At 41.9% G+C, this 15,966-nt stretch overlaps 1 long non-coding RNA gene across 1 annotated transcript; it reads right to left on the minus strand.

The window, feature by feature from the left end:
• Window positions 1–780: 780 nt before the first annotated feature.
• LOC144141824 (uncharacterized) lies at window positions 781–15,645 on the minus strand. Its single transcript, XR_013316709.1, has 6 exons — window positions 15,551–15,645; window positions 13,411–13,522; window positions 6,236–6,297; window positions 2,992–3,081; window positions 1,841–1,867; window positions 781–891 (listed from the first exon to the last, which is right to left on the minus strand). It is a non-coding gene; the product is annotated as an uncharacterized LOC144141824 (long non-coding RNA).
• Between the last annotated feature and the right edge of the window lie 321 nt (window positions 15,646–15,966).

Below are 15,966 nucleotides of genomic sequence, written 5' to 3' on the forward strand. Positions count from 1 at the left end.
ATACGTTCCCCCCCGTGGGAAAAACGCTTTCTAACAAAACACACCCGGGCACTCTTTTTCCAACGCTTCACGCTAGAACGCTTTGTGCCTCAAAGACACGAGATTTACAGAAAAGCTGTATACCTCTACCCCCCCCCCCCCACCAAAGGTTTCATCTCCGTGGGCAAGAACGCCGATTTCCCAGGAATACCCAGATAGTCGGCATGCTTCGGCCCTCCCAGGGTTTCATGTTACGTTATAAAACAGCGCGGGAAACAGGACTACAGAAAGGGCACACAGTCAGGGCACTGGATGGAGGCCTTTCTGCAGTCCTGTTTCCCGCGCTGTTTTATAACTCAGTTATGTACCGAAAGGCCCGCCTTCAGTCCGTGTTTTATGTTGCGGTTTCATCTGAGTGGGCAAACGCGCCAAGGCGCCAAGAATACACTTATGCACTGCATTCTTCGCCCCTCCCTAGGTTTTGCGTTAGTGCAGTTGGGCCGGAATTTTGTTATTGCTGCGGCGTCAGGCTAGAGTAGGCGTGTAGAATAACCTAATAAAAATAGTTGTAAATTGCTATTATCGGTAATAGAAACCAAGAAGATGATGAGATATTTGCCGAAAATAAACCTTGGACAAAACCTTAAATTCTTCTGCAAATAAAAGAAATCGGTTACATTTAGTTGTACAAAACCACGTGCCTTCAAAGTGAGAAGAAAAAGAATAAATACTCAGCTTATCGCCAGTTTTGAAATCTCGACATTGTTGTTTCCTTGCATGGTAAGTAAAATTGCGACAGTATAAGCAACCCAATAAATTGATTTTATTGATCTCTCTCGACAATATTTGTTGCGGTCAACATCACTCAAAGCATAGGTCAGAGATGTCGTAAAAGTTGTTGAGGTTTTCCGCCTGCAGCAAAAAAGGAGGGTTTCAGGTAAAGCACATTCATTCAAAATGTCCGACGGCTAATTCAGTTTAAATCACTTGTTTTTTTCCTGTCGGCCTCCAAAGTCAATTTATTTACTAGAACGCTGTGTGGAATCATAGGCATGCCTTTGGCTAAAACCCACATCTTGAAATTGGTAAATTTCATAGTTCCTGCAGAAAAATGGCGTTACCTGAGCAATGAGAGAAAAAGCAATGACCTACCATGAGTATATTGCAATGAACACAAACAATGAGTGAAGCCGAACTTTTACTGTTCAGCGATGACCGCAAAAGCCCCAGGTTTGTTGGCTGCTTAACAAATGACCGCGCTGAAGCTAGGAAGATAAAAAACTTCAAACAAACATTTGCACGCTTTATTAGTTGGTAGGTTCTACAACCAACAACAATCATTACCCTCCTAAAAGAATAATGTTATGCACTTTTAACAACGCTTTTTTTGTTGAAAAGATTGTCGTACTGCTAGGATTTTATTAGGCCGGTACATATAAATTACCAACACTAATATGCCGCCAACAGCACCTGTCAGGCGGCTGTGGCCGCTGTGGGGTGCTATCGAGTGGTCAATGTACGCAAGAGATCTGTACCCCTTATTCTAGGCATCTGAAAACGGAAGTGCGATGAGTTTGTCTTAAGCATAGCAAACTCACGTGGAAGCGAAGTATGGAACACCGTCTATATGAATTTGTCTTCGCACACATAGAAACCCAAAAACAAACACTAAAAACTTCGAACATATTCCTAAACGTTGCACTAGTTTTATTTTCTTTTAACTCGCCGAAGCCTGTTGGCCTCAGGCTACCGCGAAGAAAGGGAAAAGTTTGTTTAATAAATATATATTTTCCGCAACATTCTTGCGTGGATTAATAATGCTTCTGTAGAATGCCTACTAGAGATTTGAAAAAAGGCTTACCCCGAAATCATTCGCCACTTGAAAAGCCTGTCAGAAAGTGAAAGAACACGTTGGGACAACCTACTAGAAGGTGGGGCTAAATTTTAGAAGCATATATAAATAGTGTTTTTTGCTGCACTCAAAACACCGGCCGTAATATAAGTGCTACGCGAAACACAGGGTACTTCCTTGAAACACTTCATAGTGGAGCAAACTCTTAATACGTCTTTCTCTATCTTAAAAAGATCCTTTCATTTCGTTCTATAGTTTCCTTCTGGTACTCCTAATTGTTGCGCTACTTTTGTCGCACCGGCTTAGGCACATGTCACGATATTTTCGGTTGCTCTGTCTTTCAGGGTTGCTTGCCCTTCCCTCATGTCACCTTCACATGATTACATATTTTTTGCCTTGTAGAGACAGCATATTTGTTTTCGGGCACAACTGAGCAACAGTTTGCTGGCCTTTGGATTTTCAAATAGCACAAGTTTTTCTTTCTTTCTACGACACGTTCACAAAATATTACAGTGTTGTGGTTGCCTACTACCATGCTACTGTGTACGCGCTCTTTGCACACAAAGTGTACTTTCAAAATTGTAAAATCTGTTATGAGAAAATATTTTTTAAAATCTAGGGATTGCATCGTTCTTTTACGGTGAATTGAAATGTTATAAACTCTTTGTTTGATAATGTTTGGTCGCAATAGCACTGATGGTATCACAAGAAGCGCCTCCTGTGGAATCCGCGCTTCAGAAATAAGTAAAATGTAAAGGCCAGACCCAAAATTGAAGATTTCTATTTCAACGGCAATTACTGTGTTGGGCTTAATCCTAGGCAAATTGCTTTGGTGCGTAGCAGCACCAACGTTGGCCAGAAATACAGAGTTTATTTTTTGACTATGAATAGTTTTTCACCATAAAATGTAATGCTCATTTTGGCAATCACGAGCTATACAGTTTGATAAGAGTAAAACGTTTTACAATAATATTGCTACAGAAAGTACCGAATTATGCGCGTGGTTTCACGGTTTTTTATACACATTCTTCATGCCTCCAGTGGCTCAATTTTAAATCCGGTTTCTACAAACAATAGAACTAAGCGCGGCTCTCTACGTACCACTTTTTTCTTAAGTGTAGCAAAAATACTTAGGATGTGACATAGGTTGCGCCACGTACAAGATCTTCGTCTCCACAAAGCTTGGTGACAAGGCAGGCGTTGTCGTCACACTGCGCTAATTTTTGTGCCTGCTCGAGAGCTGACTTAAGCTGTAAATAAAAGGAAATGCATTTTGTAAAGATCGAATCGTATATTCAGTTTCCAAACACTTTATTTCGCGGTTACGAAGCACGATTGGCTCTCCGGAGGTTCGTTGCCTAAAACTATAATAGAGAAGCAAATATATCAGAGATTTAGTTGATGAAACATTTCGGTTTTGTTAGTCGACCAAAACTGTTGGAAAAATGTCATGATACAATGAATTGTGTTCGCTTTTATTGAGGAACTTTGAGGTCAATTTAGTGCTTAAAGCATGCGCGCTTGATTCTGAAAGCGAAGCTTTCAATGCCCCCCTGCGCCGTAGATCGTCAGATGAAACACACTAGAGGAAAATGAACTTTACACGATGGGATTCTACAAAGGGCACATGATGATGATGTTCATTATGAAACGCGACGTGCATAGAGAAGAAACTTTTCGTTGGACGGAATCGTACCTGGGGCCCTCGCGTTACGAATGCGACATAGATTTAAATGCGCCCTGACGAGACTCTCCAAGCAGCTATGAGACTTTTTCTCAGGTCTCATGGGAAAACTCTTGGTGCTTTAACCATCCTTCCGTCAAAAAAGGGGCGTTCATTTTTAAAGCGAAACTGTAGTGTACTCGCTGATGCCGTTGTACGCCTGTACGCCCCGGAGGAAAGCTCTTTCTCAGTCGCTTATGATGAATGACCGTGGTTGAAGCGAAAAAAATTCCCGTTGACGGAATCGAACATGGTATCTTGGGGTTTGTAGCCGGCGTCTATCCGATTGCTTCATTTCGGCATTTTATTTCTTTATTACATGGGAGAATACTTTCAAACGTGACAGAACGAGGACTACATAGACAAGCAAACAAAAGTACACCTTCATATTAGATAAAAGCCCTGATACGTCAAAATTCGGGCAAACACATACAAGCTTTCAAAAGAGGGATCCAGTCAGGTGGTTGTTAAAGGAAATTTTACACATTATGAACAAATGCCACAATTTCTCGGAAATACGACTTTGTTGATCTTGGTCGCTCAGCATGCCTATCGTATATGCGACATCATCACAGACTGTCCAAACCAACGAACGCAGACATGTCATAACGTGGCTCACCAGGATAGCCGAATGGCAAACATAGAATTGAGAAATGCGTAATATTCATGCAATTTATTAGCGTTCGCTGGGAAATGTCCCGGAAAAAGACGGCATCTCGGCAATCTACAAAACCGTGCTCAATCGTCTCTGGTCGAGAACAAAGTCTGCCGACCAAGCTGTAAACAGACCCCGGTCTTTCATCTAAGTTATAACAGGGGGCATGGATGAAGGGAACGTCAAACCGCAGGTACCTATTCGCTCCGTAACACCCAACCCAAACGTTAGGCCTATGGAGGGCACACCCGAGAGCTGCTTTGGGCATTCTAGAAAAGAGGTGCATACATTTAGAGTAGCTTGTACTCGCAGTTTGGCATAGGCCAACCAAAGAATCCATCATGAGAAAGCTTCGGGTTCAGCCATTCTCGTCCTTAGACGGACGGGTGAAAGATTTTTATGATATTCTTCAGTAGAGCATTTTTGTCTTCATAGACAGACACATGTAAAACTTCTCACTACGGTAGCTTTTGATGGGCAGTTGCTGCGCTTTGCCCCTCGATTTCGGACTGTCTCTAAAGAACCGTAACCAATTTAAGAATTCAGCAATCAGTACTGTGTTGCTCTCGGCAGAATGCGCTATAAATATTACAAGCTGAGAATACCTATTGATTAACCAATACTGCTACGCGAAGGCAAAATCAGCTGTTTTTTTTCTTTAAATACGAACGTTTACTGACTTATCTGGGTTATAACTGGGTGTTGGTATATGTTTCTTTTTTCACTGATTTTAGTTTCCTCGGAAACTGTGCTATAAATCACTACATTTTAAAAATTTGAGCTCCCATTACGTTAATTTATTTTTTGTCACTATTATTGCTTGAGGCAGGTACAGGTTAGACTTAGGTTGAGTAAACGCTCGCTAAAAAGTAAGCCAACAAAGCGTGTGCTAGCCGGTTGTGAGTGTTAATGTTTTGCCCATGCAGGTAATTTGTAAACTTTCTCACTCCACGTAGGAGAGGCAATATTGCCTTTTGTTGAATGACTACGGCTGTTGAACGATGGGAAGAAGCCAAACTGAATGGGCGTGAACAAGCTCTTGTCCAGTCTGTCGCAGTACACATTTGTATGGGCGTGAACCTTATCCACTATCAGCTCCACTATCATCATCACAAGCAGCATCCTGATACCATCATTATGGGAAGTGCGTCGCGTGGCTGCGAAGCGCCACGCTTCGCAGGGATTGAACATGAATGCGCACCTTAGCGGTCGCAGGCCATCGCCGCTTCCGACTTACAGCCAGGATTACGCATCGAAAGTGGTAGTAAGCCTATACTATATCGCTCCTGGTGGCATCTAGCGAGGATCTGTGGGAGCGCTAAGGACAATATGGGCTTAAATTAGCGAAGTACAACACGAGGTAGACCAAAAGGCTGCTTTTTCAGGACATCATAAAAAAGCTCATCATTTTTCAGCAGGACTTTCGTCAGGCAAATTGGTTCGCAAGGTCTTGGACAAATCAGAAATAGGTACAACATTCAAATTAGAGGCCAAAGCGTTCCTGCGTGCGTAGCTGCGGGAAGTCGTCAATGAAACGCACATGATCAGTGTAGGTCTGAGCCCCTGTAGTGTTTAAGACGTGAACTGCAGCATACACAAGTTGACCTCAAGCCCTCTGATCGTCGACGCGCAAGAATGTCCGGAGCAAAAATTGGGGTGCGCGGCAAAACAGGCAGAAAAAGCAGTACGCCACCTCTGTACACAAACACGCGCGCCACTTTTGCGTCTTGAGAAAACATTCGGCGGAGCACTGATTCGCTCCACATATTACCACATTGTCCCCGCTAACTCAAACATTGGCTTTGCTGCGCCCAATGTAAATTGGTCCAATCAAACGTTTTATTTTTTATAGAACTCAAACAGCAATACAACGTAATAAAAGACACTTCACGAAGTAGAATAATTGCCTTTGAGATGTAGTTTAAAGTCAAATGTTTGAAAGATACACCTTCTGAGAGAAAACACTGATTAAATATATATCTTCAGCCCTTCAACCCTTAGTTCCTGGTGGACTTGTTTTTCCTACCTCACTTGACGCTTCGTTCTCGATGCAGGAAGCAAACTGCTCCATTTGTGAATCATCATACTCTGAAAAGACAAGTTTGGTATACACATATTCAAAACGTCTTATATGATTCTTTTCAAGTGCCAATACTTGCACGTCCCCCCCACCGAGCACAGTGGAGTCCCTAGAAGTTTTTCGCGTTAAGTATTATTTTGGTTGCCTCTTTCACTGTGCAAATGGTATGTTTGAAAAGTTCTGTACTAAGCCAAAATAAAGGACACCATACCGCGGTTGGGAATATTTCACCCCAATATAGGCAGGACTCATAGGGACATGGTATAGAACATGGTTGCAATTCTGAAGAGTCACCTTGGGGAGGTGTTGACAAGTTTGAGATTGTTTCGGTTTGCGATAAGAAATCTTGAACATTTTGCACCCTACGTTTTGACTGCAGACCTGAAGCGTGCAGTCCAACTTTTCGTAAAGCAGAATACGACAACACAACGCGGTGGTTTTCGGCTTCCGTTGAAAACAAACGAGGCAGCGAGTTGTCCAATTCTGTCTATGTTGCATTACTGCCTTACCGGGAAGTGAGCTAGAACTTGTGAGGATACCTAAGCCAGATCATTACCACCAGTCAGGCCTTAAAGATCTCAATTGATGCCCCTCATATCACCAATATTTTTAAAAGATAGCAACTTGCGTTTGATCGAACCCGAAATATAGCGTGCCGGAATTTTAGTGTATACGTCACTAGATGAGGTCGTAAGAGCCATCATAGCGGAGAAGATGGCGTATTTCATTTTCTGATTTTCGTCGTCCGCGGTCAGCCATCGAAGAATGTTTTCTTACCTCGAATGACCGATTGTTCTCTATCACTGATGCTTAAACAGCTAGCCCTGCCAGTATACTGCTGCAGAAATTTGGTGGCCTTCTTTTTAATTAGGGCTATATTCTTGGTAGCACAAAAAATAAAAAAGCGTAATTTGTAATAAATCACGCCGAATGTTTGCGGACTTTGTGCATACCAAAAGTTTAAAGCCATTTTGAGACACTTTTTACAGCAGTTGTGTAGACTAAAAGCGACCTAAAATTACACCATCTTCCCGAGGGGATCCCTGAGGTGATGCGAAGCATGGCAGAGTTCCAATCCAATCGAATTCAATCCAATCCAATCCAAGCCAAGCCAAGCCAAGCCAAGCCAAGCCAAGCCAAACCAAGCCAATCGAATCCAATTCAATACCCCTCGCAAAAGAGTGTTCGCTATCGGAGAGGAGAGGGGGTGAGTGGCGGAGAGCGCAGCTGGCGCGGTGAGGAGAATGGGGGAGGGGTGAACGCCGACAACCCCGGATGGATGCAGGGACAAGGCGAGTGAATGAGATGCGTCGCATCTAAAAGGCTTGTTGTACACCCTCAAAACATGATGACCAAGGAACGACCACGGAAGAATTCTGTCCGCAGGTATACTTTGAATATATCGAATACTCTGTGGAACGTTTTTTTACTGTGCCTATTTGTCCTATCAACACCCAGTTTCTAAGTGAGGTTTGCACAGACCTAAAGGACACTGGTTTGTTGCCCCGCATCTATTCCTGTAGTGTGAGCGCTGAAGTGCACGTATAGATCCCCAAGCCATTTTGGATTTTTGTTAAAAGCCTTGTTTCAAACTCGTATTGTTACATTTATTTTCAAGAAATTAAGCTGCCATGTTTTTTATATAAAGAAAACTGCCGATATCACTTAAAAATAGATGTTTTGCTTCGGATATGGTTAATGCGTTCTTGTTCCTGAAATATTATTAACAATTTTGAATTGCTCTTTTAAATATGAAATGATTTAACGGTTTGGAAAAGTTTTGGCTTTATTAAAAAACAAACGTTTTTTTTCTGAGGTATCCTTAAATAAGAATAGATGTCACCGCCTTATTCAGTTTTCGGACTCAAGAGTATAACGCGCAGCCTCATTTTATACAGAATATTTGTATTGTACTATAACATTTTAGTACTAAATTATCCTTGTGAAGCTATTATCTTCAGAGAGCTATTGTCTCAAAATATATTGGTCAGTGTGTGATTTTGTCGCACTATTTTTTTTGTCGCACTACGCACTCCATATTTAAGGGACAACAAATTATGCACATTTGTCATACAATTCTCGAATGTAAGAAGTGCATAGATTGATAAAAATTGTTCTCACTATTTTCATTGCACAGAGTATAAATGCTCTTTAGCCTCTGCCACTGATCAAGGCCAACTACCAGCCCCTCTTTATCAGTGCGGGGGTTTGTCCAATCTTTTCACTCCCAATATCCTTCAATTGATTTCTGAGCCGATAAAGCTGAAATTACTGCGTTTTAATAAACTTTGGTGCGTTACCATTTTATGAATATCAGAAGCCCAATAAAGCCCGGTGATAAACAATTGAGTTATTTTAAATCATTTCAAAACAAGGCAGATATAAATCTACTTGTAAAAAACAAATATATAGTTTTGTAACAAAAGCTTTTTTGAGGTACCATAGATTGTATAATTACATGGAAGCAAAAATTGGCTGCCTCCTGCTGCGGAAATCAAACGAATTTCTCTAAATGTGTCGTCCAACTCAAGTGCACACAAAAGTATACCAAATCATTGGATGATGCTACAGTACCCTATGGTTGAACCTAATAATATACATGTGGTGAGCCCTGCAGCTTTACTTTTCTAAACACCTAAACGCACCATTGTGAGAAACACCGGTGTCCGGAGTGGGCGTAGCAATAAAAGGGTCCTCAAACTACCAAAAACACCACGCGAATAAAATTAGCGAAGAGAAATCATGACGGACTTGCTTTCGTACGTCGGGCCCTTGGAGTACGTGTTTAAAAAAACGTATGCACGACTGCTGCTCGTAGTTCTTCGTCTACACATGTTGTGACCTTTCTATCAAAAACATGTGATAGAGACATGTACTGAATCACAAATAAATAAAAATTGGTCCGCCATGTGATTGATTATCTGGAAATATCTAGGAATGGCAATAGTCCTGTGCCAAGGCTGCCACTTAAATGCCTCCCTACTTTCCTTCGCCCACCTGTAGCTATCGTTCCGTCTCACTTTTTTTACGACAAACACTGGGGAGGTTCGCTCCGGCCAATTTAAATTTACTGCACTCCACTGTTTGCACACTATTTCCCGGAACCAATCCTTACCTTCGAATTTCTCGGAATGCCGCCAGAAGGCGGGGTGCGGGTCCACAAGCGCTTTTTGCATGTTTGTCAAAAGTCTTGTATACAAAACGTATCGTTACATTTTGTTTCAAGGAATGACGTAGCCATGTTTAGTTGTTGAAACAACACTGCCAAAAACATTTAATAATTGATGTTTTGCATCAAATATTTCTAATGTTTTCTTGTTCCCAAAAATATGTTATCAATAAGAAACTGCGTTTTGGATTTAGCGTTTTCGGAAAGTTGTGCCTCTATAAACCTCTTTCAAGTATTCCTTCAACATTTGGCTTGAAGGTTGAATCGAGGGACAGACAGAAAGACAGACCGAATTTTCGTGTTTAGGTGCAGCAAAAAAAACTATCGTCTTGAATAATCTAAACATAATAATTACCCAAGCACAAACGCAGGCATAAGCTAGTCACCTATATGTACGGCGAACTAAGACTGTAGGTCAATCCTCTCCATAAGTTTACAGAAAGGAGAAGAAAATGACGTAGTCGCGTTTATTTTACTCATCGCGTAGCGAGAATATTTCAACAAATTGGTCGTATTTTTCTGTCGTTAAAAAAGGGCAAAATGTAAGAAAGCGACAATAAATAGCATGGCTATTGCCTGGGTTTGTGGTAAATGTGTTTTTATCAAACGTAGTGTTTACCACACCGTCCTTCTCTGAGTTCTGTATTGCTTCTCTCCTATTGAATTCGTTTCCTTCAATACTCCAATCCGGAGGAACCACTACAAATTGGGACTCTTGTGCAGTAAAGACAAAGCTTTGCTAGAGATAGGCTTGAAAAACTATCTAAGCCTAAAGAACATATTGTAGAAAAAATATTACTAGTTACATGCCAAAGCGACGTGTTGGTCGTTGAAAAGAAACTAACACATTTGAGAGTTGTTATGTCAAAAACAACTACAGTTATCAAACCTAACGCCTCTCCAAGGATACTTACTCCGGTATTCTGAATCCTCCCTCTACTCGAGCCTCCAGTCGAGGAGATCCTTGAAATTGTTTTCCATGTGCATAAGCATCACAGAATCCTACCCGTAGCCGAGTTGAGGGATCAAATGGAGCGGCGGAGTGTCTCAGAATAAGGCCCTGAGAACATTTTTTCTCACATCATAAAAAATGCGGCATTTGAGATATACGCCCTCACGGATTACAATATTACTGAGTTTCTCGTGTATACAAAATACATGACCTGCAGAAGACATGTCGCACGCACCGCTGGCAGCTCTACCATGAGCAGGTATAACTTCTGCGTGTAACAACAAAATTAATGGAAAAAATCCCGCCATCTCCACGCAGTGAATGATGATGAGTGGGGCGAAGCTAAAATGCTTATGGGTAAAACCATGAAACCTTCGCCCACACATCATATAAAGACTCTACACGTTGTTATAGGTCTTCTTAATGGCGCGCACCATCCGAATGAGTGAAGGACATAAGGCGCGTTCGTAGCCTTGCTCGCGTCTCAATTTGTAGCGCACTGGGAAGAGCGCCACGTACCTCCAGTCGCGGCTAGAGAGTCACACGATCGAAACCGGGTGCCGCCGCGTCAGTGCCACTCGACACGTTGTTATAGGTCTTCTTGACGGCGCGCATCATCTTGATAAGTGAGGGACATAAGGCGCGTTCGTAGTCATGCTCACGTCTCCGTTTGTAGCGCAGAGCAAAGAGCGGCACGTACCTCCCGTCGCGGCCATAGAGTCGCGGGATCGAAACAGGGCGCCACCGCGTCAAGCCCACCACTCCTCGCTCGCAAACCTTGAAACTTCCCACCGCTCCGTTGACAAGCCCGTCGACGATGTCGAAGTTTGTGGTGATCATGTAGGGCTTGTTTGGGACGATGAGAATCTCCATGGTTAAGTTGGCAAATTCGGTGTGTGACATTTTAGCCACCTTGGCCGTCGCCTTCTGCAGAGCTTCTTCTGTCGCGTACCCTCGGTACGTGTCTTGAGCTCGCAGACGACGAACGACAACCTCTTCTTCTTCCTCTTCTCCTTTTTGGGTAGCAACGAACGCGTTGAACGTTTTGACCTCTTTGTCCAATGTTTGGTTGGTCAATCCCTATGGCCATCTTGCCACAATTATCATCAGCGGTATGTACACGGCAGCAACGAGGGACGGGACAGGGCCCGAGCAAGAGGAGCTTCGCCCTTAAAAATGAAGCGTCACTCGCTTCGTGCGCAAACCTCTACCTAATTTTTTATCGCACTGAGTGAAATTTCACCCAATTAGCCACTAAGGCTGTCTACAGACCAAAAGCGGCTCGTGCGAACAAAGCCCGTACATGAGCCCTGAAACAAGAAACAACAACCGCGTTTCAAGACATCATAGCGCAGCGCAACAAGCTACGCGAGAGAAATGGTAATTTATGATAAAGTGAGGAAAAAAAGAGTAGGGTGATGTAGGCACGCAAAGCGCCTTGGCTATTGGGGTGCACTTGAAACTATGGAGTGGGGCTGCCTGCCACGAGGATGTTTACTGGTATGTAAATACTGGGTACCCGCAATCAGCAGTGACATGATGTGAAACGTGGCCCACTGTTATGCGAAAATAGCTATAGTGCCACCAGGAGAAACGTAAAGCCTTTACAACGCGGATATTCTGCCCGTGCAAGATGTGTGGAGAAAACTGAGGGTCACCGTGAGGTATTCATGCCAGACACAAGACAAACCACATCAAAAGAAGACAACGATGGATATGGACCTAGTGGGATGCACACATGTTCAATGGAACAAGAAAAAACTATCTTGGCAAACTTGCTGTTGCGAATGAAGCAAATTAGCATTCTTCCGCCTTTCAGCCGGTATCCTTGAGATAATCTCGGAATATGTGACGTGGGAGATGTCTAATAAACGGGATCAATATATGTACTAAATAACTAACAATGAAATAGAGCTATAGAGCGCAGTTTTTCAGCAGAAAACAATTACACTACAGCATAATAGGCTACCTTTCAGTGAACGCAATGATATACATTTTCAGCAGGTTTTATGCAGTGGGCAACGACGAGGCTCTGCGCAAACCTTCGGCGAACGGTTATACAAAATAAAGGTGACAGGGAAACGGGGAAAAATAGCGGAAAATTTTGTTGCACGCGTGTCGCTTCGGGTACTCATCCATGAGCCTCTATAGCAGGATTTAACGGACTACATCTGACGCAAAAAGAGTGTTACTACAGCTGGAGGAAGCAACGTAATTGTGCGTTACTTTCACGTTTATTCAAACACATTTTTACCTGCCCTCTAAGAAGAAAATCGATACTCTGAAGGAGATTAACAGAAAATAATTTGCACAGTGCAATGAGACCCAATTTATTAACCACCTAAGCTACTATTTCCAAGACGAAGGCAAAGAAAAATGCACACCTGCACGATGGGAAACGCGTATAAAATGATCACTTTTAGTGTTTGTCTTGAACAAAAGCGACGGAAAGAAACCCTGCAGTTCTATATCACCCCTGACATTGTATTTACCACAATTTTACCAACCAACTAAGACAGGTGTCCTTCATTAGCCATTTTGCGGGAATCTTTCCCGTTTGGTTTCATTGAAATAAACACAACAAACTGAATCACGGTTTGGTGGGAAACTAGGTGAAGGTCTTGGGAGCGGTGCTCGCAGGACGGTAAAAAACCTAATGTATTTTATGTGAGGTATAAATGTACAGCGCAAAAACGGTTTAAAACTCTGCCATAGCAATATAAATTATTAAAAAAACACCAAATCAATGAAATATGCAGTCGCTAGCTGATCAACATAATATATTGTCTGCCGAGCACAGGCGTCACTTTTAAGGCCTTGAATATGTTCTAATACTTGTCTAGCCACACATAATTCTACATTGTACCACGCTAAAAGAACACTGTGTTACCAGCCGACATCGCTGATTTCAACTCAACAACTTAAAAAAGTATTACTCAAACAAACAGAAAACGTTTCCATCATTGAACACATAGCGAATAGGAAGGCACAGAAACTCACCGCATTGGTATGTATCGGACATCCCAAGGCCGACGAAAGCCAGGAATATCATGGCGAATTTCATTTTTACTTGCTTTGGAATTTCGATAACGCTTGCACGATTTTCTTAAGTCTGTAATGAGCAGTTTTGTCTCATTAGGATATGCCAAAGTTAACCGATAAATCTGGTGAATCATGCCTCTATTTTAGCTTTGTGGTTTTGCTCATGCGAGAAACAATTTCTAAATTTTAGAATGTTAATTAATTGGGGCGTACCTTTGAATATGACCTGTATAAATATTCTGTGTCTATAGCAATAACTTCTGACTTGTTCTGAGAATTTCACAACGCAAGTTTCGGAGTTGAAATATTGTGCACCGTATGGTGCAGCATACAAAGGTGTGCGTTTAGCGGTACCATCTAATGTCGCAAGGTACGTTGTGCCCGTGCATTCCCTCACACACCTCATGCTTTCAGTCAGTACTTTTGTAGAGCAAACTGACCAGTGCCATTATTCGGTATGTTACTCTTTATTATTGTTTCAGAAATACAGGGAAAAAATGTCTTCCTACAGTTACTGCAAAAGACATTCAAAACAAATGTAGATAACAATTTGAAAATATTTTCCTTACAAGATAATACTTATCAAAAACAAGTAATACGCACAATATTTTTGACCATTTTGTGCATTCATAAATATAGTTCATGACAGGTTTTAGAAAGCCCTATGGTTAATCCATTTTTTTTTTCAAATGTAGTGCTGTTCAAATACAAAACGAATGTTTAGTCGGTGGCATTGCAAAAATGTATGAACCCGGAGCGAGCTATTGGGTGTAAAATATCTGATTTGGTGTAAACTTTTCGTAACTTGATGACCAGCAACGGATATTTTTCTTTAGCATCCACCTGCACATTTTGAATACTCACCAAGGAAATATCTGCCTATTGCCTTTCTTACTCGAACCGCTTCCGTTCTTCATTGATGAATCGCTTACTAGAGAAGTAACGTAGGTAGGATTTACTTTTAGAACAACGTTGCTAAATTTTGTGTTTTTTTCGTAATTATAAGACGCTTTGGTCAGATTTCCCATACGGCAATTTATACTCTAGTTGATTGTGAACGTACAGAGAAAATGTCAAGGCAAAAAATAGCAGGTTTGATTTCTAAGTTTAGGAACCATAGGAAACCTTTTTAGTCCCAAAACGTAATTGGCCCTAACTTAAGATATACGTCATTAGCTCAATATGTTTCAAGTAAGATGGAGTCCTCCCTAGAAGATTTATGGTTACTTTTAACGTTAGTTTTTTATTGCCTGAACACTTGCCTCTGAATATTTTTATTTTATCCCAGAGGCGTCGCAAACTGGCTAGTTGGAGAGACATATTCGTAAAAGGAACCAGCGCGAACTTAAAAAATACAGAAAGCTCAACTCATTGAAGAAAGATGAACACACTGCGGCTGCCATTGTGGTCATCTTTCTCTGCCTCCGCTGAAGTTCTCTCTGGTTCCATACAGCTATATCCTATTTTATGGCTGCCTGGAGCTTATGCGTTCTTCCTGTGGTTACTTTTTCTTTGTTGGCCATTTATTCAACCAAGCGGTCTTCCCCATATCCGTAAAGTATATAACAAGACCTGCCAAACGAAAATGCCTTCGCCCGCATTTTTCCTCTCATTTTTGGTGCTGTTTCTATCCCTTAGTGTTACTCCTAAAATTGTTTCAATGGTTTCACCAATGCACTAATTTGTTTTGAGAAGGGCTAGTCTCGCCACAAGTTTCTACACAAGGCATCATTACTGGAACCTTTTTGCTGATGGAGGAGTCGTACTCACAAAAACATTGACAAACCAACCAAATCCAGCAAAGCCGATCGTTGTTGTGAATGTTATTGGCTAAGAAACAGTTACAATTGTACAAGCTAAATGTATATTTTTTTAAATTGTGGAGGCAGTGGCCACACAACACTTTCCTGAAACCGTTACACGTTCACTTTCCATGACACAGCAGGACAGTATTGTAACCTTGTGACACTTTTCTCAACAAAATGATCAATTCTCCAAAAACCATACACAACGTACGAGCACATCAAGGTAAGCTGGTAATATTGAAATACTTGGAACTTACAGGCAGCACGTATCCAACCTAAAAAAACTGACTTACCAATTCCCTCTTACCAAGACAACAAGCAGAAAACCGTTATATTTTCCACAATACGACTTTCTTGTATACGGTTAGGAAATAAGAGATACTGAATCGTCCAGACCAAAGTTCAAAAAAATGCCCTGAATGTGCCAGCTGTTCAAGCGAAAAGAACGTCCTTGCATAGAAGGATTCATAAAAAACACATTTCAGCTGAAGTGACCTCGGTGTCACAGCGGACAGCTGCTCTTCCATAGACGACATTGTAGTCATACCCGCCCTATCTCTTTCTCGGCATCAAAGCACGTTGCTCTAAAGCCTTGAATCCAACGTTGCTTCAGTAACAAATAAATGCTGCAGGTACGCGGCTAAAATAACAGACAGCGAAGCTGAGCGCTCGCACTCTGATCTCACAGATTTTGCGGGTGCAAACAATA

Source organism: Haemaphysalis longicornis, unplaced genomic scaffold (genome assembly GCF_048455015.1).
Source record: "Haemaphysalis longicornis isolate Haplotype H1 unplaced genomic scaffold, Haemaphysalis longicornis Haplotype H1 scaffold_6, whole genome shotgun sequence".
NCBI classification, from domain to species: domain Eukaryota; kingdom Metazoa; phylum Arthropoda; class Arachnida; order Ixodida; family Ixodidae; genus Haemaphysalis; species Haemaphysalis longicornis.